Source organism: Hypanus sabinus, chromosome 8 (assembly GCF_030144855.1).
Source record: "Hypanus sabinus isolate sHypSab1 chromosome 8, sHypSab1.hap1, whole genome shotgun sequence".
Classification (NCBI taxonomy): Eukaryota; Metazoa; Chordata; class Chondrichthyes; order Myliobatiformes; family Dasyatidae; genus Hypanus; species Hypanus sabinus.
Window position 1 is genome coordinate 26977844 of NC_082713.1, and position 27297 is coordinate 27005140.

The 27297-nt window shown below is 41.3% G+C and overlaps 1 long non-coding RNA gene across 1 annotated transcript; it reads left to right on the forward strand.

Annotated features, from left to right (window-relative positions):
* Positions 1 to 24193: 24193 nt before the first annotated feature.
* Positions 24194 to 27132, forward strand: LOC132397711 (uncharacterized). The gene is made up of 2 exons (XR_009513418.1): positions 24194 to 24351; positions 25094 to 27132. It is a non-coding gene; the product is annotated as an uncharacterized LOC132397711 (long non-coding RNA).
* Positions 27133 to 27297: the final 165 nt, after the last annotated feature.

A 27297-nucleotide genomic window follows, 5' to 3' on the forward strand; every position in this document is an offset into this window, starting at 1 on the left:
TTTTTCTATTTGCATGCTTTTTACAATTTTCCCTGTTTTTTGGGCTCTGCTGTGAAAGAGAAGCATGTGATTCACAAATAAAAATCCTCAGTTAAATTTATCAAAATCCCTAGTTGTAATACTCATTTAAGTGAACAACAGGTTGGGGGCTAAATACTTTTGCAAGCCACTGTATAGTACATTACAGTAACTCTTTGGTAACCTAAGTTCGGTACTTCAAAGTGCAACAGATTTCATCTTCAGAGTTGCTCATGAGCAGCAGTCTGCTGACTAATTTAGTAAATTATAAAAAATGAGACAGCATCACAATTCCATCTATAATTCAACAGCAGTACTGATATGTGTTAATCAAAGATTGTCATCAGATCTGCGAAACAGCTTCCCTGCACTAACTCCAACACTTGCAGGTTTAATCCAGTAGCTTTGTCATGAAAATGTTGACATCTCATTTCAAACACCTTGTTTAAATCCTGGTCTAGACTGTCATTCATCAGTTGGTGAGTTTGGCCAAATCTCAGCTGGGTTGCTAGGGGAATGAGCATTGATGGGAGATGAAAAGTTAAAAAGATACTCTCAAACGCTGTACAGACTTTATCTGTTCACACAGCCTTAAAAATACCTTTAATCTAGGTCTTCCTCGCAACAAAAGAGGGAATGAATGATTCCCAGTCTCAAAGCACAATGGAAAGCTTAAAGCAAAGAGGAAATAATCACAGCTGTGGCTTTTACCTTAACGACAGAGAAAATTGCATAAATGCCCTGGGGCTGTAATGTTACATATCTGCATCCAAATGATACAAGATTTATAGTGTATTAAACTCAGAGGCGCAATTCCCTATTTGAAAGTCCCTGTTGGTTATTACTACGATCAGCACTTTGATTATCATGTCGCTACCACAACCTTTTCTTCCATTTTGAATACCAATAAAGTAGCAAATCAAAGTAATGAAGGCACGAAGTTCAAAGTTCAACGTAAATTTATTATCAAAGTATGTACAGTATATGCCACGACATACAAATTTGAGATTCATTTTCTTGCAGGCATTCGCAGTACATCAAAGAAATACAACAGAATCAATGAAAAACTACACACAAAGACTGATAAACAACCCATCAGCAAAAGACAAATTGTGCAAGAACAAGATGATAGTGGTAAATAAGTAACGAATAAATTATACTGAGAATGTGAGTCGTAGAGTCTTTGAAAGTGCGTCCATAGGTAATGGAATCAGTTCAGTGTTGAGGTGAGTGAAATTATCCACACAGGAGCATGATAAATGAAAAGTTTAACAAGATTAAGTGCTCAGAGTAATAATTAAATACTGAATGAATCTTTCTTGTACCTCTTCTCAATTTTTCTTTCTGATGAATATTGTACAGAATGGATAAAAACTAACTTAAACCATAAAAGAATGGATTCAAAATGGGAGCCAAATTGCATCAACCACTTTAAGCTTAAGGTGAAATTTAAAGTACTGTAAATGCTGACCTGTGCAGGAAAAGTGTATCCAACGCATTTGCTTCTTTGCTTTCAGTTAGTAGGAGTGAAGGTGAATCATTTCCCATCAGCAACCTGACCTGCTCTTTGGTGGTCCTCATAGCAATTCTGACGCTCTTCGCTGTCTCAGTAATGTGTGGACATCCCAATAATCACAGCGTAATAAGTGTAAAAGCATAAGTTTGGTGATCTCTTTTATGAGTGGAGATTGGTTTAAATATCCAATCGCTCACTGTAATTCTCCACATAGATCAAATCAGTAGTAAATCGCGCAGGTGATGTTTCAAATTTCATAGTTGAACTCGTAGTTTACAGTCCAGGGGTAGCAAAAATCATGACTTTTAGCATGAGTTAAATCCTCTATTTCTTCCACAGACAGCTTTGTGCAGTTTTATTTATGCTAATTAAAACAAAGCTGAAGGTTATGCTCATTTAACAAACACTAAGTAAGTTTTCTATAGAGGAATCTTTAATCTGCTTACAATTGTCTGTGCCAAAATGATATTGGAGCCTCTTTCTCAAATGACAGCCAAAAGTTCCCAAATGAGCAATCTTTCTGCTGTGAAGTCTAAGATTAATGTTCTTATTCATCTTGATACTTCAATCCTTTGTTCCTGGTGCCACAGGATATTTGCCTTTCTCCAAACTCTTCTACTTTTACATCTTAGTCACTTTTAAGTCGCAGTGGCAAACAGTTTAATGCAGGCAAAAGAGTTATTGATTAAATGACATTTAAGAACAAGAAGCCCAGGAAGGTCTGTTGTCTATGGATCTGGTATTGAAAATTAAATAAAGGACTTTTTATACATTTGGCATTGGTCTCCAAAAATTAGTTTCATGCTATACATAGGAACAATGGGTGTGCATATATGAAAAAAAATGTTCTAAAATATACAAGAATGTACAAGTTTCTCTTTTGTTTCGCTGCTCACATGTGCACAGTGATGCAGCACTTGCCAATACAATTCTCCTTCCTTGCTTTTTAGTATGAAAAGATTCAGAATAGAAATGTTTTGCACAATTAATATAGCAAAATAAAGAACACAATGGCTGTTTTATTGATTTCTTCCATTTGTTTAGGATGTCAAACCTCAAAGTAAATTTATTATCAAAGTATGTCATCATATACATATGTTTCATTTTCTTGCAGGCATGCACAATAAATCCATAATAGAATAATAACTATAATAGAATCAATGAAGGACGCACCAACTTGAGTGTTCAACCAGTGTGCAAAAGACAACAAACTCCGCAAATGCAAAAAAGCAAGAAATAATTATAAATAAATAGATAAGCAATAACTATCAGAAACATGAGATGAAGAGTCCTTGCAAGAGAGTCCATTGGTTGTGGGAACATTTCAATGATGGGGCAAGTGAAGTTGAGTGAACTTATGCCCTTTGGTTCAAGATGATGTATGAGGGGTAATAGCAGTTCTTGAAGCTGGCGGTGTGAGTCTTGAGGTTCCTGTACCTTTTTCCTGAGAGCAACAGCAACACGAGAGCATATCCTGGGTAGTGAGGATAATGGATGCTGCTATCCTGTGATGACGCTTCGTGGTGTACATGTGCTCACTGGAGGGGAGGGCCTTACCTGCGTTGGACTAGGTCATATCCACTACTTTTTGCAGGATTTTCTGTTCAAAGGTATTGGTGTTTCCATACCAGGCTGTGATCTTATGCACAATTTCAACTTTACAGACCAAACTGAAATTGTTCACCTACATGTAAATTCTTAATCTTAGAGGACAGGTAGAGAAACTTTGTTAAATCATTCTCTTTGGTTGTATAGTGTTTTGGAATGTCCCCTATTACAGCATAGATATCTCGATTATCCCTAAAAAGATCCATCCCAATGTTTGTTTGGCACTAACATTAGATCTGCTATACCATTATAACATATCTGAGAGCTTAATATTCTGCTTGTATCTAAGTAAAAACTAATTTATGTCGTATTAATTGTATTCTATATTGCTTCAGTCCAAAACCTGTGATTTTAAGCACTGCTGACTAGCAGGCAGTTCTACATTAAAAGATAATGCATGTATGGCAGACAATATTGCACTGACCATATTCCAAGGAGAATGGAATTCCCATTGGGAGTCTAGATGTGGGCACATATTTCAAACACAATGGCTTGATAATGCTCACTGATACTCTTGGTGGCCAAGTGTGTTGGATTGCTTTGACACGTTGGGTGGCTGCCAGGAAAAAGTTTGACAATGACACAAATGTTGCAACAGCAAAGGGTAATCTGTGGCAGCACACGATCATTCTATTGATTAATGACCTAGGACTTGTTTACTTCAATCTTCTGGGAAGCAGGGAGAAGAGCTTCTGAGAGGAAAGAGCTGAGAAATCCAATACAAGCTAATGTTGGATTGGATTGTATAATTGTTATTTTCCTTATAAATTGACTTTCTTATGCTTTTTGTACTTTTGCATAGTTATCTATATACATGTATTTGTTCAATGCTTTTTTAAATGGTTATAATTACCTTTGTACCTTCCTGGAAACTATTTGATTTCAGTGGTGATTATTGCATTACTTGAATAGAGGCCGCCAACTTATCGATTAGTTTAAGCAATGGGATTTGAATGGAATGTGTGCTACCAGTAGTCTGATACATGAGGACAAGATCATGTTGGCTCATTCTCTTCTTTGTTTCTCTTGCTCTTTCATTTGCTGTACTTCCCACTGCCATTAGACTCTGTTTCTCTTTCTCTCTTTCCTTTCTCCTTGTTTAATTCTTGTAACGCTTAATAAATGATCGGAAGCAACAAGGTTAATACCTCATTCTCGTCTTCTGAACAATCGCGGATCAAAACCACCAGGATCCAACACTACCAATACAATAGCGCGTCAGATAAAACTGAGAAGAGCCACAGCATTGTGCTTGAGACACGGATTGTTGTGTAAAGTATTAGAATTGATTGCAAAATCATCAGCTTCAATACGACACATAGGAAGACAGGAAACACACACAAATTGCTGGAGGAGCTCGCCAGTTCAGGCAGTATCTATGGAGACGAATAAGGAGTAGACATTTCAGGCTGAGACCCTCCATCAGAACTAGAAAGGAAAGGGGGAAGGAGGCGGAAAAAGGTGGGGGGGGGAGGCAGAAGGAGCACAAGCTAGAAGGTGGTAGGTGAATCCAGGTGAAAGGGAAAGCAGGTGAGTGGGAGAAGAAGGGATGAATTGAGAAGCTGGGAGATGATAAATCGAAAAGGTGGATGGCAGCGATTTTCTAGGAAGTAGGATTTTATTTCAAGTGTGAAATGTTCACTGTGGTTTCACATTGTACAATTGCCTAGCGTTCAGATGCTTCAGTAAATTTCAGTCCAGTCTGGACTGATGATACACTCCTGACTGTAAGGCTGAGTTTCAGCCGGGCATTTGATCACATATGAAAACCGCATTAAGCCGATGTCTCACTCAGAAAAACCACAGATCAGAGACCAGGAAGTTTACTTTGGGATTCACTTTCAGTGCAGTAGTGCCTATTTGTCCGATTGCGTGTTGCACCAGATTTTGCAACGTTCGTGTCACCATCAAACTTTCCCTGGCAGCCATCCAGCCTGTCGACACAGTTGGCCACAACAAATCTCAGTGAAGCATTAACAAGCCTGTGGAAACCATTGTGTACCCACACCTCCTCTCAATTCCCCAGTAGGAATTCTGCTCTCCTTGGATAGTATTGTATTGTTCAGTGTAATATTACCTGCTATACATGGAATATCTGTTAACTTAGAACTCTGTGACTCAGTAGTCCATTACTTTCAGAAGAAAAGTTATGTCACATCCCTGCCTCCGAGTTAGTTTGGAAGAGCTGAGGATGCTCTCATATCCTGGCACATTACTTATTCTTAAGAGGACACCTAAACCTACATTATCTTGCTCTTAGAAGACCATAAACTGTCTGTAGTTGATGATCTGGCACAGCAATTTGAATGTACAGGAACATAAGAAACTGCAAAGAGCTGTGGTCACTGCCCAGTACGAGGGTACCTTCAAGATTCAGGACTGCTTTTTGTCTTCCGTCAGTACGTGATTGCAAAGGAAAATGAAATGATGGTTACTCCGGATCCAGTGCAGTATAAATAAACACAGCAAACATAAAGAACACAATAAGTAAAGACAAAAACACAATGAATATAAATATAAAAGCAATCCTATAAAACACAATGGCAAGTAACTGCTGAATGCATAGACTGAATGTATAATGTGATGCTGAGTCATGTGAATGTAGTGTGGTAGGGTTGGTGGGTAGGTTAATGGGTGGAAGTATTGATCACGTGGGGGAAGTAACTGTTTTTGAGTCTAGTGGTCCTGGTGAGAACGCTGTGTAGCCTCTCCCCTGATGGGAGTAGCCCAAACAGCTCATAAGTGGTGTGTGTGTGTGTGTGTGTGTGTGTGTGTGTGTGTGTGTGTGTGTGTGTGTGTGTGTGTGTGTGTGTGTGTGTGTGTGTGTGTGTGTGTGAGAGAGAGAGAGAGAGACAGATCATTCCAGCATTTTTCCTCATCATTCCTCCCCACCTTTGTTAAAATCTACAGGAAGCGCTAGCATGTTAAGGCAACATCTTTCAAAGATCTCCACTGCCTGGAGCATTGCATCTTCTTGCAGTTTCTTTTGGGCAGGGATACTGGAGCCTAAACTCCCATACAACCAGGTTCAAGAATAGCTATTTCCATTCAACCATTCGGTTCTTGAACCAAATAGCACGTGCTTAATTATAAACATGAGAAGGTCTGTAGATGCTGGAAATCCAACGCAACACATAGAAAATGCTGAAGGAACTCAGCAAGCCAGACAGCATCTATGGAAATAAAACAAAAAAAGACAATGATTTGGGCTGAGACACTTCTGCGGTGCTGAGAAGGAAGGGGGAAGATGCCAGAGTAAAATCGAGGGGGGAGGGGAAGGAAGCTAGGTAGAAGGTGATAAGTGAAACCAGATGGGTGGGGAAGGTCAAGGGCTGCACGAAAAGGAATCTAATAGGCTAGGAGAGTGGACCATCGGAGAAAGGGAAGGAGGAGGGGACCCAGGAGGAAGTGATAGGCAGGTGAGAAGAAGTAAAAGGTCAGAGTGCAGAAAAGGGGAAAGGAGGAGAACGTTCTTTTACTGGAAGGTGAAATCAATATCCATGCCATAGGTTTTTTTTCAGACAGAAAACAGGTGTTGCTCCTCCACCCTGAGGTGGCCTCATCTTGGCACAAGAGGAGGCCATGGACTGACACTTTGGAACAGGAATGAGAATTCCGAATTAAAATGTTTGGCCACTGGGAAGTTCCATTTGTGGCTGATGGAGCAGAGGTGCTCAACAAAGTGGTTCCCCAATTTACGATGCGTTTCACCAATACGTCAGGAGCACCTGACATAATAGGTAACCCCAACAGAGTTTTGGGTGAAGTGTTACCACACCTGGAGGGATTGTTTGGGGCTCTGTATTGAGGTGAGGGAGGAGGTGCATCGGCAGGTGCAGTACTTAGGCTGCTTGCAGGGGCATTATTGAGGAGGGACGAATGGTCAAGGGGATCATGGAGAGAGCAAATCCTGCAGAAAGCAGAGAGATTTGAGGAGGTAAAGACGCGTTTAGTGGTGGGATCCCTTTGGAAATGGCAGAAGTTGCAGAGGGTAGTGTCGGATGCAGAGGCTGATGGGGTGGTGGATAAGTACAAGAGGAACTCTATCACTATTAAAGCGGCAGGGAGATGGGAAGAGCACAGATATTCGGGAAATGGAGGAGATGCGGTTGAGGGCAGCCTCAGTAGTGGAGGGAGGGAACCTCATTCTATGTAGAAGAAGGACATCACTGATATCCTAGAACAGAAAGTCATAGTCTGGCAACAGATGTGGTGGAGATGAAGGAACTGAGAAAAGGGAATAGCATTTAATCATTACAACTTAACAACAATATGCCACTTTGAACACTTTACACTAAAATTCACTTTGTTTTCGTTAATTCAAACTATGTTCTTTCTTGTAAAATACTGTATAATTTATGCTTAATTTATGGTTTTCTTGTGTATTCTGTCTTTATAATACCATGTGCATGTGATGCTGCTGCAGAGGAGATTTTCATTGCCTCTGTGATTTCATGTACCAATTCATAGAGCTTTCGAATACTCCAGCACAACAACAGGTTTGTTTTGGCCCATGTAGTCCATCCCAACCCAATCTTCTGCCCAGTCCCATCGACCTGTACCCAGATCATATCCCTCTAAATTCCTCTCATCCATGTACCTATCCAAAATTCTCTTAAATGTTACAATTAAGCCCACATCTACCACTTCTGCTGACCACACAACGAACTCAACTTTGACTTCGACTTCATCACTTTGCTGTTGGAGTTTGCTATGCACAAATTGGCTATGATATTTTCTTTGGTTCAATAAAGATTGAACTGCAAAATAAACAGAAGTAATTGACTGTAAAGTTCTTTAGAAGTAGTCAATGAACAGCAGCTTGACTTAGGTATTGCTGTTGTGATCCAAGGCCAAGTGGAGAAGCAATGAGACTGAATCTGCTATAGACCCTGTTATCTACAGATAGGCAAATTGCAGAGGGTACAGGTCCTTCCTTAGGGAGGGGTTGAATCTAGCCAGGACAACTTCTCTAAGCAGTTCATCACAGTAACGTGAGTGTCACTGGGTGATAGTCATTTATGCAAAATGGCCAAAGGATGCTCAATCAACTTACACTCACTGAATGTACTGCATTACACTCATTGCTTGCACTGTACTCCGGTAAAAGGGAATTAAGTGGCTGTGGCTCTCTGAGAAATATTATGCCATTGAAATGACAAAACCAGTTCAAATGCGATCAGTTATTGGACTAATTATTACAGATTTTAATACTGGAATATTTCCACTTCATTACTACTTTAGTACATAGACATAAAGACATGTCCTGACTTGTAAACAAATAGATTCACAGACTGGTGTTGGGAACATAACTCATTCTCAAGGAGGAGACTAAATATACTCTTCCTAGCAGCTGGCTTCTGGTGAGAAAAAGTGAAACGTGAATATGTTTTTTGAATAGAGAGAGTCAATAACCACCCTGAACAAGAATAGATGTAAGCCTGGAGAGATGTTGCAAAGGCCCTCATGTTCAGTTTGGAAGCGGTAATGTATATTAAAGTTAATTGCCACAGTCATCTTAACAGTTAACAGCAAAGACGATTTTGACTTTGCTCTCTGAAACCTAATTTACAGCCTCTGTAGATTTGAAGTTGTAACATTGGACGTTCCAAGTTGCTCTCTGTTTAAAGACAGAAGATGACCATTTAGACACGACGGTTGTGTATTGGTTAGCGTGATCCTATTACAGCTTGGGGCATTAGAGTTCAGAGTTCAATTCCAGTGCCATCTGTAAAGAGTTTTACGTTCACCCTGTGAACCATACGGGTTTCTCCCACGTTCCAAAGAGATACCGGTTAGCAGGTTAATTGGTCCTGTGATTGGGCTGGTGTTAAACAGGTGGGTTTCTGGGCTGGTAGGGGCTGTTCCCCCCTCTGTCTCTAAATAAATAAAATAGAGATACTATCACTTTCTCAGGTGAAAATAAGTCTGACGGAATTCTGTTCCATGAACCCACGAACACTACCTCCCTTTTTAAATATATATTTTTCTGTTTTTGTATGATTTTTAATCTATCCAATATACATATACTGTAATTGATTGATTTATTTTCTTCTGTATTATGCATTGCATTGAACTGCTGCTGCTAAGTTAACAAATTTCACGACACATGCTGGTGATAATAAACCTGATTCCGATTCCGATTCTGATTCACTCCCCTTGGTGCAATTCTCAATTCATGTGAAATCACTCTTCAGTTTTAGAATCCTCCTTTCGGACTCATTTGACTGAGATCACAGTGGAGGAACCGAAATCCCAAGCATTCAGACCAACTTGGCAAATTCTAATGGACTGGGACATAGTAAGGGTTTAAAATATTCAGCCTTTACTTTTTGTTTATTCAACGATGTTTCCTCAGTTATCGTCGCAATGAGAACATTATCTTTGGTTATTAAAACCATTCCAGCCAGATGCTTCATTTTTCCATTTCTCTGTTTGACAGCAGAACTGGAAATGAGTGGGATTGGGAGGTAGGAAATTGGCTTGAAGTTTAGTTTTGTTTATGTTGTGCCGAACATTGCGGACACACTATGTTGGCACCAGGACATGTGATTGTGTTGGTTTTTAATGTAAATGAACATTTCACTGCATGTTTCGATGATGGATCTGAATCCAAATCAGAAATGACAATAAACAATACCGCACACCCAGTAGCCTTGATTGCCATTCACATTTTTACTATGCTGATGCTGAAATACATCCTGGGATGCACTGGGACACATCAACAGTGATAATACCTTGGGGATATTGGGTGTTTCGGGTCTTTCAACAACTCTTGCTCAGGCAACCCAGGTTGATCAGGCCCCAGCTTGTATTCCAGCAGCATCGGTCCATAGCTCACACCTCTTTATCCAGTCCTGCCACAGGGGTTTCAGTGCGAAGCGTCAACTGTGCTATTCTCCTAGATGCTGCCTGACCTGCTGAATTCCTTCAGCATTTTGTGCGCATTGCTTGGATTTCCAACATCAGCAGATTTTCTCGTTTGTGACCTTTTTCTCCATATCCATCAGGAGGCTCGCTCAGCAGCCTCTGTGATGACCCCAATGGCTCATTTCTTTACAGCCCCCGTAATGCCAGCATTCTGCAGAGAGAGCAGCCAGCAAAACCTGTAAACCAACCACTATAGGCTTGCATCATGCCCTCCACCCCATTCCTGGCACTGCTCTACCAACTACTGGTATTTGGCTTTCTTACATTGAAACGCCTCTTCGATCTGGTCTTCCCAAGGAACTGTCAGTTCACTACGACCACCTGCTTTACGGTTTCTGACAGAACGACCGTGTCAGGCCTCAAGGATGTTGGTGCGATGAAGTCAGAGAACTTTAATTACTTGCCGAAATCGACTTTCAGTTGCCAGTCAGACACCGTGACAAGCAAGCCTGTCAGGCTGTGGTTGGTCCCCAGACTTAGAGTCCATCTAGTCCATGCCAAAAGCATTTAAACTGACTACTCCCATCAACCTGCAGACCAAAGCTCTCTATACACCTACTATCCTGGTACCTATCTAAACTTTTCTTAAACATTGAAATCGAGCTTACATGCACCATGTGCTTTCACAACCCTGTGAGTGAAGAAGTTTCCCCTCATGTTCCCCTTAAACTTCTCACCTTTCACCCTTAACTCATGAGGTCCCACCCAACCTCAGTAGAAAAGGCCTGCTTGCACTTACCCTATCTATAACCCCCACAATTTTGTATACCTCTATCAAATCTCCTCTCAATCTTCTATGTTCTCAAGAATACAGTCCTAACCTATCCAACCTTTCCTTATAACTCAGGCCCTCCAGACATGGCTACATCCTTGTAATTTTCCTCTGCACTCTTCCAAACTTGTTTATATCCTTCCTGCAGGTAGGTGACCAAAACTGCCCACAATACTCCAAATTACGACTCACTAATATTTTATTCAACTTCAACATAACATCCCAGCTCCTGTATTCAATACTCTGATCTATGAAGGCCAATGTGTCAAAAGCTGCCTCTACAACCCTTTCTACCTGTGACGCCACTTTCAATGAGCTATGGACCTCTATTTGAAGATCCTTTTGTTCCACCACACTCCTCAGTGCCCTACCATTCACTGTGTAAGACTTACTCTGGTAGGTACTACCGAAGTGCAAAACCTCACACTTGTCTACATTCAATTCCATCTGCCATTTGTCAGCCTATTTTTCTAGCTGATCCAGATCCCTCTGCAAGCCCTGACTGACTTCCTCATTGTCCATTACAACTACCTCATCTTGAATGCCAAGTGACTGAACCTTCCTGACAAGGTCCCATCAGCTGCCTTAAAGTCCATGTAGACAGCATCCACAGTCTTGCCTTCATCCAGTTTCCTGGTAACTTCCATGAAAACTCTATAGGGTTGGTAGACATGACCTACTATGCATGAAGCCATGCTACCTATCCTTAATCAGTCCTTGTCTATCCAAATACTTATACATCTGGTCTCTTAGAATAACTTCCAATATCTTTCCCACAACAGATGTCAGATTCATCGTCCTGTAATTTCCTGGTTTCTGTTTAGAGCCTTTTGTAAACAGCGGAACAACATTGGCTATCCTCCAGTCCTCTGGCACCTCCCCTGTCACTAAGGATATTTTAAATATCTCTGCTGGGATCCTGACAATTTCTGCAACTTCCTCCCGTAGTATCTGAGGGAGCAACTTGTCAGGCGCTGTGCCTCAGGACTGCATACACCTGCTCCTCTGTAATCTATACTTGGTGCATGAAATTGATGCTGCTTTGCGTCTCTTCTGTAGACTCTGTATTGGTTACCTGAGTAAATAAAGATGAAGAGAATGCATTGAAGATCTCCCCCACCTGTTCTGGCTCCACACATGGATTACCATTCTCATCTTCCAGAGGACCAATTTTGCCCCTTGCAATCCTTTTGCTCTTAACATGCCTGTAGAATCCCTTAGGATCCTTCTTCCCCTTGTCTGCTGGAGCAACATCATGTTTTCTTTTAGTTTTCCCGATTACTTCCTTAAATATTTTCTTACATTTTTTGTATTCCATAAGCATCTCATTTGTTCCTACTTGCCTGTACCTGCTATGTACCTCTTTTTTATTCTTAACCAGGGCTTCCATATCTCTTGAAAACCAAGGTTTTCTACACTTGTTAACTTTTCTTTTTATTCTGACAGGCACACACAGCATCTTTCCATTTTCTGCCTGTTCTTTTACAAAATGTTAACAATTCATTTGATCTATTGTTGATCAAGCTCCCTGTTGATCCATATCTTCACTTCTCAATGTAATTGCTCTTCCCAATGTTCCAATCTTCAATGCATAATAAGATATAAACAGCATCTTCTGGAACGTTCCATAACAGACAACTATAAAGTTGTAACAATTTTGCCATTTGTGAATTTCCAAAGTTTCTATCAACACTTCTAGCAGGAGTGTTTCTCAAGTAATTATTTATTACTTACAATGTTAATGAAACATTCCATTTAATATTTAATATTCAGTGGAACCAACTAACCCCAGATCATTTGATATCAGATAGCTAACTAAAGAATTAAATATTTAGGAACCTAAAACTCCATGCTCAAATAATTTTGCTTTATTTTCAAATGAGATTTCCCTAATTTTAAATGAATGAAAAATGGCCAAAATATTTTGATCCATTTTAGCATAATATTGCCTAGTGAATGTCTTCGGGGTAATCAAGGCATTAAGATTATTTTACAAGTGTTTCTGTCTGGATCTAGAAAATAGTCTAGTAAAGATTTAAGGATACTTCAGCCTCTTTTTCAGCCAGGTTCTTGGGAGTAAGCAGTTTGGGTTATTAATACAATTCACTTTTGTTCAACTGTGAAATCTGCCTCACCTAACACCATTGCTCAGACTTTGGGATACATTTAGTTAGCAGTGCATTCTATGGAAAAAAGGTTCACAAATTCACAGTAAAATTATTAAACTGATGCAACAAACCATGTTTTATAGCATTTTATTGGTTTATGCTGTGCTGTTATTACATCTTGCCAAACTTGAAACAAATAAAATAAAACTGTTGAGTGAGTTAAATTAATTACTTGATATGCCATTTAACAATTTCCTCTCTGTTTTTTAATATTTTATAATTACTGGTTTCCAAGTTGCAAAATATACAAACTAAACTCTATTTCCAAATCTTTCCAAAATCTCTACATTTCCTCTCCAACTACCGAACTACTCCATCACATCCTAACTCCTCAAAAGAAACTACTGCACCCTTCCCTCAATTTCAGTCAGTCACCACCAGATTGTCTCACCATGTCCAAATGCTTGTGATACTGTCTTCTCTCCTTTGTCCATCCCCTACCTTAATGTCAATTGTGTTCTCTACAAAAATGTTTCTGTCATTTTTCACACTTTCCACTCCCTTCAAAGTTCAAAGTAAATTTATTGTCAAAATACTTATATGTTACTATATACAACCCTGAGATTCATTTTCTTGTGGGTACACGCAATAAATCCATAATGAATAATAACCATAATAGAATCAATGAAAGATTCACACAACTTGAGCATTCAAGCAGTGTGCAAAAGACAACAAATTGCAAATACAGAAAGAAAGAAAGAAAGAAAGAAAGAAAGAAAGAAAGAAAGAAAGAAAGAAAGAAAGAAAGAAAGAAAGAAAGAAAGAAAGAAAGAAAGAAAGAAAGAAAGAAAGAAAGAAAGAAAGAAAGAAAGAAAGAAAGAAAGAAAGAAAGAAAGAAAGAAAGAAAGAAAGAAAGAAAGAAAGAAAGAAAGAAAGAAAGAAAGAAAGAAAGAAAGAAAGAATAATAACAAGTAAATAAGCAATAGATATCAAGAAGATGAGATGAGGAGTTCTTGAAAGTGAGTCCATATGCTATGGGAACTAGTTAGGCCAGTAACTGGTGATTGGGAAAGTGTTGGAGTCTATTATTAAGAATGAGATTTTGAGGTACTTGCAGACTTACGTTAAAATAAGTCAAAGTCAGCATGGTTTCCATTAAGGGAAATCTTGCCTGACAAATCTGTTAGCATTCTTCGAGGAAGTAACAAGCAGGGTGGACAAAGCAGAGGTAGTGGATGTCATTTACCTGGATTTTCAGAAGGCATTTGATAAGGTGCCATACATGAGGCTGCTTAACAAGATAAAATCCTATGGTGTTGCAGGAAAGATACTAGCATGGATAGAGAAATGGCTGACAAGCAGGATGCAGCAAGTGGGAATAAACGGGGCCTTTCTGATTGGCTGCCTGTGACTAGTCGTGTCCTCAGAGGTCAGTATTGGGACCGTTACTTTTCACATTGTTTGTCAATGATTTGGATAGTGGAATTGATGGCTTTGTGGCAAAGTTTGTGGATGACATGAAGACAGGTGGAGGGGTAGGTAGTGCTAAGGAAACAATGCAATTGCAGCAGGACTTAGACAAATTGGAAGACTGGGCAAAAAGTGGCAGTTGGAATACAGTGTTGGGAAGTGTATGATAATGCATTCTGGTAAAAGTTCCAATAGTGCAAACTAAATTATTCAAATGGGGAAAAGGTTCAGACATCAGAACTGCAGAGGGACTTAGGAGTCCTCAAGCAAGACTCCCAGAAGGTTAATTTACAGGTTGAGTCTGTGGTTAAAATGGCAAATGCAATGTTGGCCTTTCTGTCAAGGGGAATAGAATATAAAAACAAGGAGATAATGCTGAGTCGTCATGAGACACTAGTCAGGCTGCACTTGAAGTATTGTTAACAGTTTTGGGCCCCATATCTCAGAAAGGATGTGTTGTCATTGGAGAGAGTCCGGAGGAGGTTCACATGGATGATTCCGGGGATGAAGGGTTTAAAATATAAGGAGCATTTAGCAACTTTGGGCCTGTATTCACTAGAATGTAGAAGAATGTGAGATCTCATTGAAACCTACCAAATATTAAAAGAATTAGACAGTTGGATGTAGAGAGCATGTTTCCTGTGGTGGGAATATCCAGAACTAGAGGGGCAAAGCCTCAAAATTGAGGGGTGACCTTTTAGAAGGCAAGGAGGCATTTTTTTGGCCAGAGAGTAATGATTCTGTGGAATGCTCTGACACAGACTGCAGTGGGGGCCATGTCTTTGGGTTTGTTTAAGGTGGAAGTTGATCATTTGCTGATCGGCCAGGGCACCAAAGGATATGGCAAGAAGGCAGGTGTATGGGACTGAATGGGATCTGGGATCAGCCATGATGGAATGGCAGAGGAGACTTGATGGGCTGAATGGCCTACTTCTGCTTTTAGATCTAATGTCCTTATGGTCTTACAGAACATCTCAGTGATGGGGCAAGTGAAATTGAGTGACATTTGGCTCAAGACCTGATGCTTGAGGAGTAATAGCTGTTCATAAACCGGGTGGGGTGAGTCCTTTTTTCCTGATGGTAGCAGGAAGAAGAAAGCATGCCCTGGATGGGGTCATGACCTCTTTCACTTACATTAGCATCACCACCTCCGTCTCCAGTCCCAGTCTCATGCACATCATCAGTTTTATCCCATAACCATTAGCCTTCAACTAGCTAATCCCAGATCCTGGAACAGACTTCCAAATTTCTTCTTTCTGTAGCACTTTCTTAAAATGTTCCTTTAACTCTGACAACAAGTCTCAACCCGAAACATGGGCTGTTTCACTCTGCAGATGCTGCCTGGCCTGCTCAGTTCCTTCAGCCATTAGTTCTTAGCTCCATATTCCACCATCTGTAGTCTCTTGTGGCTCCTTAAAACCTAACATTTCCTCTCTTACATCCTTTTAGGAGGCTTGTGTTAAGTTTACTTTAACAATGTTCCTGTGAAAACACCTCACAATGTTTTCTTCTGGTAACAGTATACAATGAATTGAAGTTGTTGACACCGTTGTCTTTCTAACTGCTTGGATTCTGAGAGTGATGGGCATTGTGACCAGAGAGAGGCAAAACATGTTTCTGATGCACCATCATCTGTTTTACTATATTGCACAGTCATAAAATATACACCCATGTCCCAAGAGGAGAAATTCCATTTTTCAGTATTAATTTCTTTCCAGCAGATGATCATAAACATTCACTGGAACAGCAGAGATGTCAACGTTTGAAATACTCTTGTAGTTCTTACAGAAGAAATTTGGTTACATTTGGGTTTGGCCTCTTTGGTTCAATAAGTGATGCTATTTTCAGGAACGCAAACATCATTTTCAGCACTCTTCATAACAAATCACTATTTCAAGGTCAAATTTATATACAACTAAGAATTTACTTTCATAGTTTGCCATAATTTACAAAATATTCAGCTCAACCCACCCCATAGCGAGGGTGGTATATGTAAGTTTCTAATTCTCCTTTGACCTTTGTAAATCTGTACAAGATGTTGAGTTAATGATTGCACCATCTGTAGAAAGCACTGTACTGACAATTCTGTTGTTAATACAGCAGGGCAATGGGATATATGTAAACGATGAAGTGCCTGCAGTGAAATAGAACCAAAGGAATCCAATCAAGTGTTTCTGATGATGTCATAAAGTGTAGAAGTAAAGCTCAAGGAAGTTATAAACATTAGCACAGCACCTAGATTGTATTACTACCTTCAACTTACTGGCAGCTTTTTATTTTTGTTTACAGTGTAGTACATGTTAGTTCACTTTCTCCCAGATTTTCCTGGTTCTGTGTAGCAGCTGCATGCTTAAAGCAGTGTAATGCCAGCAAAATTATAGCAAAGGCGGAAACCGGTGGTGGTTTTGAATATTCCCTTTTAAGCTTCTGCACATTGCAACACTTGATCATATCTTTAATGTTATCATTATTACACCTAGAGAAAGGTCCAGGAGATCCCTTCAAGCAGGAGTTCCCAAACTGGGGTCTATGGACCACTCCGTTAATTGGGGGGGGGGGGGTATAAAAAAGGTTGGGAACTCCTGCCTTCAGTAGCCATGGATAATTATTGCATATTAGCTGGCTGGTGCTGTAGTGGCATCTGCAACGAACTTCGAGGCAAGTGGCCCAGGGTTCGAATCCAGCTGGCCCCCTGCACACTTTCCATCTGAGCTGGGTTGAGCATCGAGCTACCAACTTGGCCTCATAAAAACAGACAAAAATCCCATAGAAACGGCAAGGTTGCTGCTCGATGTGCCACGGGACACGGAGAGGAATAGCAACTTATTGCATACAAATCGTGCGACATTTGTATCACCTTGGTAGTGCTGAATCAGAGTCAGAATCAGTTGTTTTATCACTGACACGTGTCATGAAATGTTGGTTTGCAGCACGATACTAAAAAATTACTAAATGTTACAATAAATATTAATCTAGTGCAAAAGAGGAACAGAGAGGTAGTGTTCATGGGTTCATTAGCCATTCTTTAATCTGCTAGTGGAAGGTAAGAAACTGTCACCTTCCTGTGCCCACTCTCTGGTAATGAGAAGAGGGCATGTCCTGGGGGTGAGGGCCCTTAGTGACGGATGCAGCCTTCCTGAGGCACTGACTTTTGGAGATGTCCTGGATGTTGGGGAAGCTAGAGTCCGTGATTGAGCTGGCTGAGTCTGCAGCCCTCTGCAGCCTCTTTCAATCCTCCATACCAGGCACTGATACAACCAATCAGAATGCTCGCCACCATAAATCTGTAGAAACTTGCTAGTCTTTGGTGGCATACCAACTTTCCTCAAACACCTAATGAAATATAGCTACTGGCAAATCCTCCCATTCTCCTCTTCCTGAACTCCACATTCCATTCTTTCATCTTACTGACCTTGAGTACAAGATTGTTTTGCAACACAACTTAACCAGCCAATCTATCTCACTCCTGTATACCTGCCTGTCACCATCTGAGATTCTGCCAACTGCAGTGTCATTCAAATGTTATAGATGATGTTTGGCTATGCCTCGCCACACAGTCATGAGTGTAAAGAGAGTGGAGAAGTTGGCTAAGCACAGATTCTAGGTCGCCAGTTTCGATAATGAGGAGGAGATGTTATTACTGATTCACACTGACTGTAGTCTCTCAATGAGAAAATCAAGGATCCAATTTCAGAGGGAGATGCAGATGCCCAGGGTTTGAAATTTATTGATTAGCACTGAGGGTATGGTGGTGTTGAACCATGAGTTGCAATCAATCAACAGCAGCCTGATTAAATTATTGCTGTTACCTAGCTGACTCAAGGCCGAAAGGAGAGCCAGTGTAGATCTGGTGTGGCGGTAGGCAAATTGCAACAGGTCCAGGACCTTGCCCAGGCAATACTGTTAACAAAAGCTACAATTAATCATCAGCTATAGTGTAAGGCTATTAACATATTTGTTCTCTCCGGTCATTATTCTAATCATTCCACTACTAAACACATTTGAAGCATGGAATCATAGAAACGTGCAGCACAAAATCGGCCCTTATGGCTCACTGAAACGGTGGCAATCATGGAGCCTATCTAGGCCAATCCCATTTGCCTGCATTAGGCTGCTTTCTCTCTATGCCTTTCCTATCCAAGTATCCAAATGCTTTTTTAATCTTGTCATTCTTTCTGCCACTAATGCCTCTTCTGGCTGCTCATTCTGTATAACCGCCAACTTCTGCTTGAAAACCTTAACCATCAGACTTCAGTTAAGTTTATCCACTATTAACTTAAATCTGTGCCCTCCAGTTCCAGAATACCCCACCCTGGAGGGGGAATGGACACTGACAATCCAACCTATCTATATTCTGCATAATTTTATAAACCTTTATAAGGTCCCACTCAGCCTCCTATATCCCAGTGAAAATAAACCTAGCCTATCAAATTTTTCCATATACCTATAGCCCTAGATTCAGGGAGCGGTGTCTCAGAAAGGCAGCGTCCATTATTAAGGATCTCCAGCACCCAGGGTATGCCCTTTTCTCACTGTTACCATCAGGTTGGAGGTACAGAATCCTGAAGGCACACACTCAGTGATTCAGGAACAGCTTCTTCCCCTCAGTCATCCGATTCCTAAATGGACATTGAAGCTTTGAACACTACCTCACTTTTTTAAAATACACAGTATTTCTGTTTTTCCACATTTTAGAAGATCTATTCAATATATGTAATTGACTTGTTTATTTATTATTATTTTAAAATTTTATTTATTTTTTCTACTAGATTATGTATTGCATTGAACTGCTGCTGCTAAGTTAACAAATTTTGCATCACATGCCAATGATAATGAACCTGATTCTGATTCTGACATCTTGGTGAGTATATATTTACTACAAATGCAGTCTAACCATTCTTTTGTAAACCTATCACATGATATCCTAACTCATACTCAATAACTCAGCACACAGCACATCTTCTTCATTCCCCTATCCTTCTGTATGACTACTATGGCCTTGCAATCCATAGTCCCTCTCTACACCAACATTCCTAACGTCCCAATAATTTATTCTACATGTCCTACCAGAATCTGACTTCTCAATATGTATTATCTCACACTTGTCTGAATTAAATTCCATCTGCCACCATTTCACTAACATTCCAATTGATCTACACCCTGCTGTATCCTTAGTCAACCTTCAAACCATTTACCCACTCCACCAACTTTCACATCACCTGCAAACTTACTAATCATATCCCACCTGCATTCTCATTTAAGTCATTTATATCTATTAAAAACATCAAAAGTCCTAGTATGAAACCATTTTCCTGGCAGAAAAGTGCCCATTCACCATTACTGTCTGTCACCTGTTTTGAATCCAGTTTTCCAACACACATTCAATCCATTGTATTTTATTTAACCTTCTGGACCAGCCTATCATATGCAATTTCATCAAAAGTACTAAAGTTCATACAAATAATTATGCACCTCTATTAGTTTTCTAAATTATCTTCTCAAAAGCCTCTGTCAGATTTACGGGGCATGTTTTCCTCTGCACAAAACCATACCGATTGGTCCTAAATTAATCTTTGATCTTCTTATCAATAACGATATATTGCACTCTCTCTTTCCTGCAGATGCAGTTCACAAAGCCAAACTCCTATCCCATTGTAGGAGCCAATTGCTAAAACTTTGCCCAAAAGGCTATTCTTCAGGTACAAGCTTAATTCATGCATCCCATTTTACCATGATCAATCCCATAAGTAGAGTTAACTTAAAGAATGGAAGAAATCTGTCTCATCAAATGTGAGATACCTTGTTAGAAAAAAAAAATCTATTCTGACTTCCCCAGATCTCTTTCCATGGCTCTATAACTTGTGAAAACCTTTTCTAGAGTTACTAATTTCTTGTGAAATTTATAACTGATCCTATGCTCTAACATTCCACCTTGGGAATAATTCTGTCATTGTGTCACAGTGTAAAATATGTGACAGTAAATCGGCAGACTATTTTACACCCTTCCTGAGTTAATGAGAATTATTAACCTTGTTGCACAAAGTATAAATTAACCCTTGGATTTCCCAGCAGGTGACACTATAGATATAGATCAGCTGTTAGCATGGATAATTTCTTTAGCCCAATGGCAAAAAGGTCAATTAGAGCTTTCATACTGAAATGCCCTTACCTGTTTACCATATATATCATAAATTAACTGATAACTACATTTCTTTGTATAGCACACCAAGATTATATTTTTTCTAAAAATGTTTTCCTTTAAAGATATTACAGCCGCATTTCATATAACAGTTCTTGTTACCTTTACAAAGATGTTTTTTTCTCTAAAATCAAAGACAAAGTCTGGTGCTGTTTCAGAGCACCAGATTAACAGGATTAATATGCTCATTATCTTCATCAGCAAAAGAGATATTCTTGAAGATGAGGAAGCAGAATTTCTCTTAATTCAAGTACAAAGTAATTACACTTCTCTATACCCTATCCAACTACAACCATGAACATCCCTTTCTCCACCACAATATTGACTATCCCATCTCCCATCCTCACTCACACCACTATCAGTGATTACACCAATATCCTAGCACTTACTCAGAATGGAAATGCCAATCAGTATCATATTAGCTGGTTATGTGCTGGAGTAAAGCCCTTTAGGAACTGGAGTGAATGTCACAGCTTTATTCCGATTGGAATGAGAAGAGTTTACCCTTTATCCCCTAAAGAGCCATAACCTGCAGGGCCAAAAACTGTGATCAAGGTACTCCAAACAACCAAAAGATCAGTGTTTGATTAGGCAAGGATGTACTGAGCTTCATGTCCTCCTCAATTCTAAATTTTAATGACCCCATATCTGGGCTAGATAGGAAAGTCATTCCAAAATGTCTATCTACAAACATTCATAGAAGGGACGTGAACTTCACAAACTGAGCTGGTATTTAATTGCCCATCTCTGATTGCTCTTGACAAGGTTGTGTTGAGATGCCTTCTTGAACTGCTGCATTCTCCAGGTAGCCATGAAACCAAAGCAAAAAGAAAGACAGCAAGACCCTCAACCCAAATCCCACCCTTCGGTAAAAAAAAACGAACAAAAAATGGATCAGGCACATCATGTTGTAACGAACAAGGTGAACCCAAACGCAGGACACAGGCATGGAGATTGAGTTAGGATCCAGACATGGGCGTGAGCGTTGAACAGCAAACAGGAGGGAGTGCAGGAAAGCAGGAGGCAGGCAGAACTTATCTTGACATGGAGCATAGAAAGGGAAGCAGCAGACAATGCTTTTCTTAGCACGGAGAGACGGAATTACACAGGTAAACCTCGGTACAGGAGTAAACTTGGAATCCTTACCTTGGCACAGAGAGACAGAATTTCACAGGTAAACATCGAAACTGGAGTTGAACTTAAAAAACTTACCTTGGCTCGGAGAGACTGAATTGCACAGGTAAATCTTGGTTCTGAAGCAAAACTTAGAACATACAATCCTAAGCAGCCAGGAAACATTAATTACCACACTGGTAAAATCAACAATCTGACAACTAGTGGTTGCAAAGCCAGGGTTCTTATACTGCAGGTCTTAATGAAAACCAGGTGTGCCGCCATCAAAGGAAATGAGGAGAAAATGGGGAATTAACGGTCACCTGGTCCCTCAACACCAGCTCCATAGCAAAGAAAGCCCAGCAGCATCTCTACTTCCTGCGAAGGCTAAGGAAAGTCCATCTCCCACCCCCCATCCTCATCACATTCTACAAGGGTTGTATTGCTGAATCATTGCCTAGTTCTGAAATTGCACCATCTCGGATCGCAAGACCCTGCAGTGGATAGTGAGGTCAGCTGTGAAGATCATCGGGGTCTCTCTTCCTGCCATTACAGTCATTTACACTACACGCTGCACCCACAAAGCAAACAGCATTGTGAAGGACCCCACTCACCCCTCATGCAAACTCTTCTCCCTCCTACCATCTGGGAAAAGGCAATGAAGCATTCGGGCTCTCATGACCAGACTATGTAACAGTTTCTTCTCCAAGCCATCAGACTCCTCAATACCCAGAGTCTGGACTGACACCAACTTACTGCCTTCTACTGTGCCTATTGTCTTGTTTATTATTTATTGTAATGCCTGCACTGTTTTGTGCACTTTATGCAGTCCTGGGTAGGTCTGCGGTGTAGTACAGTTTTTTCAGTGTTGTTTTTACGTAGTTCAGTGTAGTTTTTGTATTGTTTCAGGTAGCACCTGAAAAAAGTTGTCTCATTTTTACTGTGTACTGTACAAGTGGTTATGGTCGAAATGACAATAAAAAGTGACTTGACTTGAAAATTTATCTTGACTCGGAAAGACTGAGTTGCACAGATAAATCTTGGTACTGAAGTAAAACTTAGAACACACAATCCTAAGCGGCTGGGAAATATTAATTACCACACTGGCAAAACCAATGATCTGGCAACTAGTGGGTTCAAAGCCAAGGTTTTTATACTGCAGGCCTTGATGAAAACCAGGTGTGCTGCCATGGAAGGAAATTAGGAGACAATGGGGAATTAATGGTCGGAACCATGGCACAATCAAAGGGAATTAGGAGACAATGGGGAATTAATGGTTGGGACCATAGCACATCAAACCCCAAATCCCTCCTCCCACACAAAAAAAACATAATAGATCAGGCACATCAAACGCCAAATCCCTCTTCTTGCACAAAAAAAAAACAGATCAGGCACATTGACCATAAATCCCTCTTCTCGCACAAAAAACTTAAAAGATTGGATGAAATAACCACAGAACATAAAAAGTATAAGACTAAAAAAAAGAATCTATAGTCTAAAGTCCACATCCAAAGCGCAGTAAAACCTGGGAACATTCTTCAGGCCCAGTGGCAGACCTTTCCCTCACCAGTACAGAGTAATCAGAAGACAGGCAGCTGGCTGTCACCCATCCACACTCACTTCAATGCTTCAATCTCCCTTGTCACTTTATTCAGCGAACAATGGGAGATTTGATCAGTGAAATGGAGCCACACATAGGCTTGTGGCCTGTCCTGTCATCTGCCCTCCACGGGGTCCCTGCACGCTACCCCTGCCTCCCAGAATCCTCTTGGAGTCTGCAGAGTGCTGGAACACCCAAGCAATCTCCAAACTTTCACACTTGCCTCGATGTTTCAATCTCCCTCATCGCATTAATCGGCGAACAATGGAAGCTATACTTGGCAAAATGGGATCAAACATCAACTCACTGCAGACTTCTCAGCACGAGGTTCACCCTCGCTGCCTCCGCCTCCCCGAGTCCTCTCGGAGACGGCAGAGTATTGAAACACCCAAACAATCTCCAAACAGCGAAACACGGGCTGCAACAGTGCCCAAGACAAGTACCAAACGTAAAAGGTATAAAAGAAGTGAAAAAGACCAATTAACCTATTAATGCATATGACTCTGAAACGTGGGAGGAAACCGGAGCACATGGAAGAAATCACTCAGGAAGAGAACGCAGAATCTCCTTAGAGACAGTGGCAGGCATTGAACCCACATTGCTGGGGCTGTAATGATGCTGCATTCACCACTCTGCTACAGAGTTGCCCCTTTGTGTATTTATTTACTCTGTCTTTTTATGCTTGTTTGCACAGTTTGTCTTCTTTGCAGCAGCAGAAGATCACATACATACAGAGTGTGTGGGCATCTCGGGACACGATGGCATCCCAAATCTGACAAAAGGTCTAATGGTGAACTCGTATTCATTCTGTCTTCCAGTCTTGGACGAGAGAGAACAATGCTGATCGCAGTCAGCTACACTGGTTGGCTCCAGCCAGGCTGGAACTTTCAGCTGTTCTGCCCAGAAGAAGGATGCATCGGCACACGCAAGTAAGCACATAGCATTCCCTTAGCAGCCAGGAATAGAAATGTTTATACAGCTCGGATGAGGAGAATCCCTGCGCGCTGAATATTTGAGGTGAAGCAGATTTTCAAAACGGTCCACGGCAGGAGAGAGAGGGGGAGGGAGGGAGGGAGAGGGAGAGGGGGAGAGAGAGGGAGAGAGAGAGAGGGAGAGAGGGAGAGAGGGAGGGGGAGGGGGAGAGGGAGAGGGAGAGGGAGAGGGGGAGAGAGAGGGAGAGAGAGAGAGGGAGAGAGGGAGAGAGGGAGGGGGAGGGGGAGAGAGAGAGAGAGAGAGAGAGAGAGAGAGAGAGAGAGAGAACCGCTAATACTGACATACCATGGATTTAGTATGCCAGGTTAAATTGAAACATTGTGAGAATGCCACCTCTGGCGAATCTCAGCGGAGAGTCGGCTCAGGCACGAGATTTACGACGCTAGCGAGAGTTGGGCGGAGTGAACACCGCTTCATCCTTATTACGCTCTGCAGGGGTTAAAGAGTCCCAACGTCCTCCCTAAACCATCTTTCCGGATATCTCTACTTGAAATGTTTGCAATGGCATATTCAATCAAATGGACTCCAATGATCAATGTAAGGAAGGGGAAATCTCTGGTCAGAAAAAGCGGATGTTGCCTATTTTTGGGAAGTGGGGATACTTCCCAATAACAAGCAAGTTGCTGGAGCAACTCAAAGGGCAGGCATTTTCTGGGTGGGAAATAGTCAGGATCGAGACCCTACATCTTTCGCCTGTCCGTCTCCCTCCACGGCTGCTGCCTGATCCACTGACCCCGAGTTTCCAATTTGTTGTTTTAAATTTCAGCATCTGCAATCCATGGTTCTCCAAGTGTGGTGACAGGGCCCAGGAACTGCCCGGATTCCGACCGACAGTCCTCTGCAGACCGGCTCTTCGCATTGTTGCCTCTGCGTCTCACTTCTCGCCATCGCTCACAGCCGGAGACTAATACTTGGCTTCTCCCTCGACGCTGGCAGGTTGAAAAAAAACATTCATCGGGATTCCTCTGTGATGAATTAACGGATAGTGCGGCCTCAGCATGCGGGGAAAATCGTCTCCATTGAGGAGTTCGCGCTTTAGTTGGGTGTTGGCAACTGAACCCCACCCACTTAATTTAACGGCCGGTGCAGAACCGTTGTCTCCAAATACCCTCTCCACCACAAGCCGCCTTGTATTACTCTGATGCCCAGATCAGTGTGGATGTCTCTGTGATCCCGCAGAGACACGATAATATCAGCAAAGCACCGGATAAACGGCGACTACTCCTGACATACACCCGGCCAGAGTCTACAGGGACACACTTGTACATCGGGGAAATCGGGCGATTCACCAAATGATCTTCCCTCTTGGGCAGTCCCTCGGCTCCAAAATGGCTTACTTCCGCATTAGCGCGGCTTGGAAAGAATATAGTAATGTAAATGAGGACTCGGTGACAGCAATTCTGCAGTGTTGAAACATTGATGTTTAGCGCTTCAGGCAATCTGGAAATATACTTTTAAAAATGCCATGGTGTCGTAGTCTAGTGCCAAAGAGAGACTGGCCGATATCAGCCACTCATTTCCCAACAGCAGGTAGTAAATCTCATCTCAAAGCTTGCCTAAGTTACAGCATTTCCAACCGGGGAGATATTTAAGGAGACACTAGGACCTGAAGTTCATAGAACATCAGAGTACAGTACAGGAGGAGGGCTTTCGGCCTACAAAGGTGTACCAAACTAGCTAAACAGCAAATCAAAAATACCCCAAACACTCATCCCTCCTATTTTCATCATGCCTATACCCCTTAATCATCCTGGCATCCATGTGTCTTTCCAAGCATCTTTTTAAAACCTGTATTGCATTTGCCTCTAACACCATGCCAGACAGCACATTGCAGGCATCCGTGACTCTGAGTGAAAAAGCTTGGACCTACCCCTCTCATCTCCAATGCATGCCCTCTGACGTTAGAGGGAGAATAGAGCAGTAAACAAGATGTTGAAAGAAACAAAGTGTGGGACAGCCTGTGAGGAGGGTGGGTGGTCTCTGTTCAATTCTAGGCCCTTCACTTGGACTGGAAGATAGAGGGGAGATTACCGGGATAGAGAGGGGAGAGGAAGGGGTGGAGCGAGAACTGGCAAGCAAGTGATAGGTAGATTCAGCTGGTGACAAGTGATAGGCAGAGGGAAGAGTGGAAATAGGGGACAGAGTCTGGGAGTTGATTGGTGGAGACAACAAAAGCTGCAGATGATGGAATCTGATATGAAGGGAAGGTGGAGTGTGGAATCCAATAAGGAGATGAGTGAGCTTTTGGGAGCAGTGGGGGTGGGAGGAGACCCAGAGGAGTGTGGGGCTGATTGGAGTGGTCAGTGGAAGCAAATTAAACAGGGTCATGGGGGACTGGGGTGAATGAAGGAACTGAGGAGGTTTGACTGAAATCACCATCCTCCCTTATGCTGACTTGTTGCTTGCTAACAATCATTTTTAACAGAAATGATTGTTCTACCAAAAATGTGCTAACACTATTGAATGGATGAAGAAAATTACACTAAGAATGGGAGAGGAGTAAAGAATTGAAGTTTCAGGCCAAGATCCTTCATCAGGGCTGGAAAGGAAGCGGGAAGAAACCACAATAAAAAAGGTGAGAGGAGAAGGAGTATGAGCTGGCATGAGATAGCTTTTCACTTCATTCCCTCCCCCACCTATCACCTGCAGGCTTGTGTTCCTTCCCCACCCCGCCAGATACTGACATTGCCAACTCTTTGTTCCTCTCCATAGATGCTGCCTGACCTGCTGAGTTCCTCCAGCACTTCTGAGTTTTGATTCGGATTTCCAGAATCTGACTAATAATATACGGAGTTCTGCACTGTGTGTATTGTTTTGTGTGTAGTTTTATTATGAATAAGGTTTAATTTTTTGAAATAATAAAAACACAGATTCAATGTCAGCCTGGTGGAAACATGAAGATGGATACCACACAACAGCTGAAACGAGCAGAAAAAGGAGCAAACAAGTGTGGTGTGTTTAATATTAAAA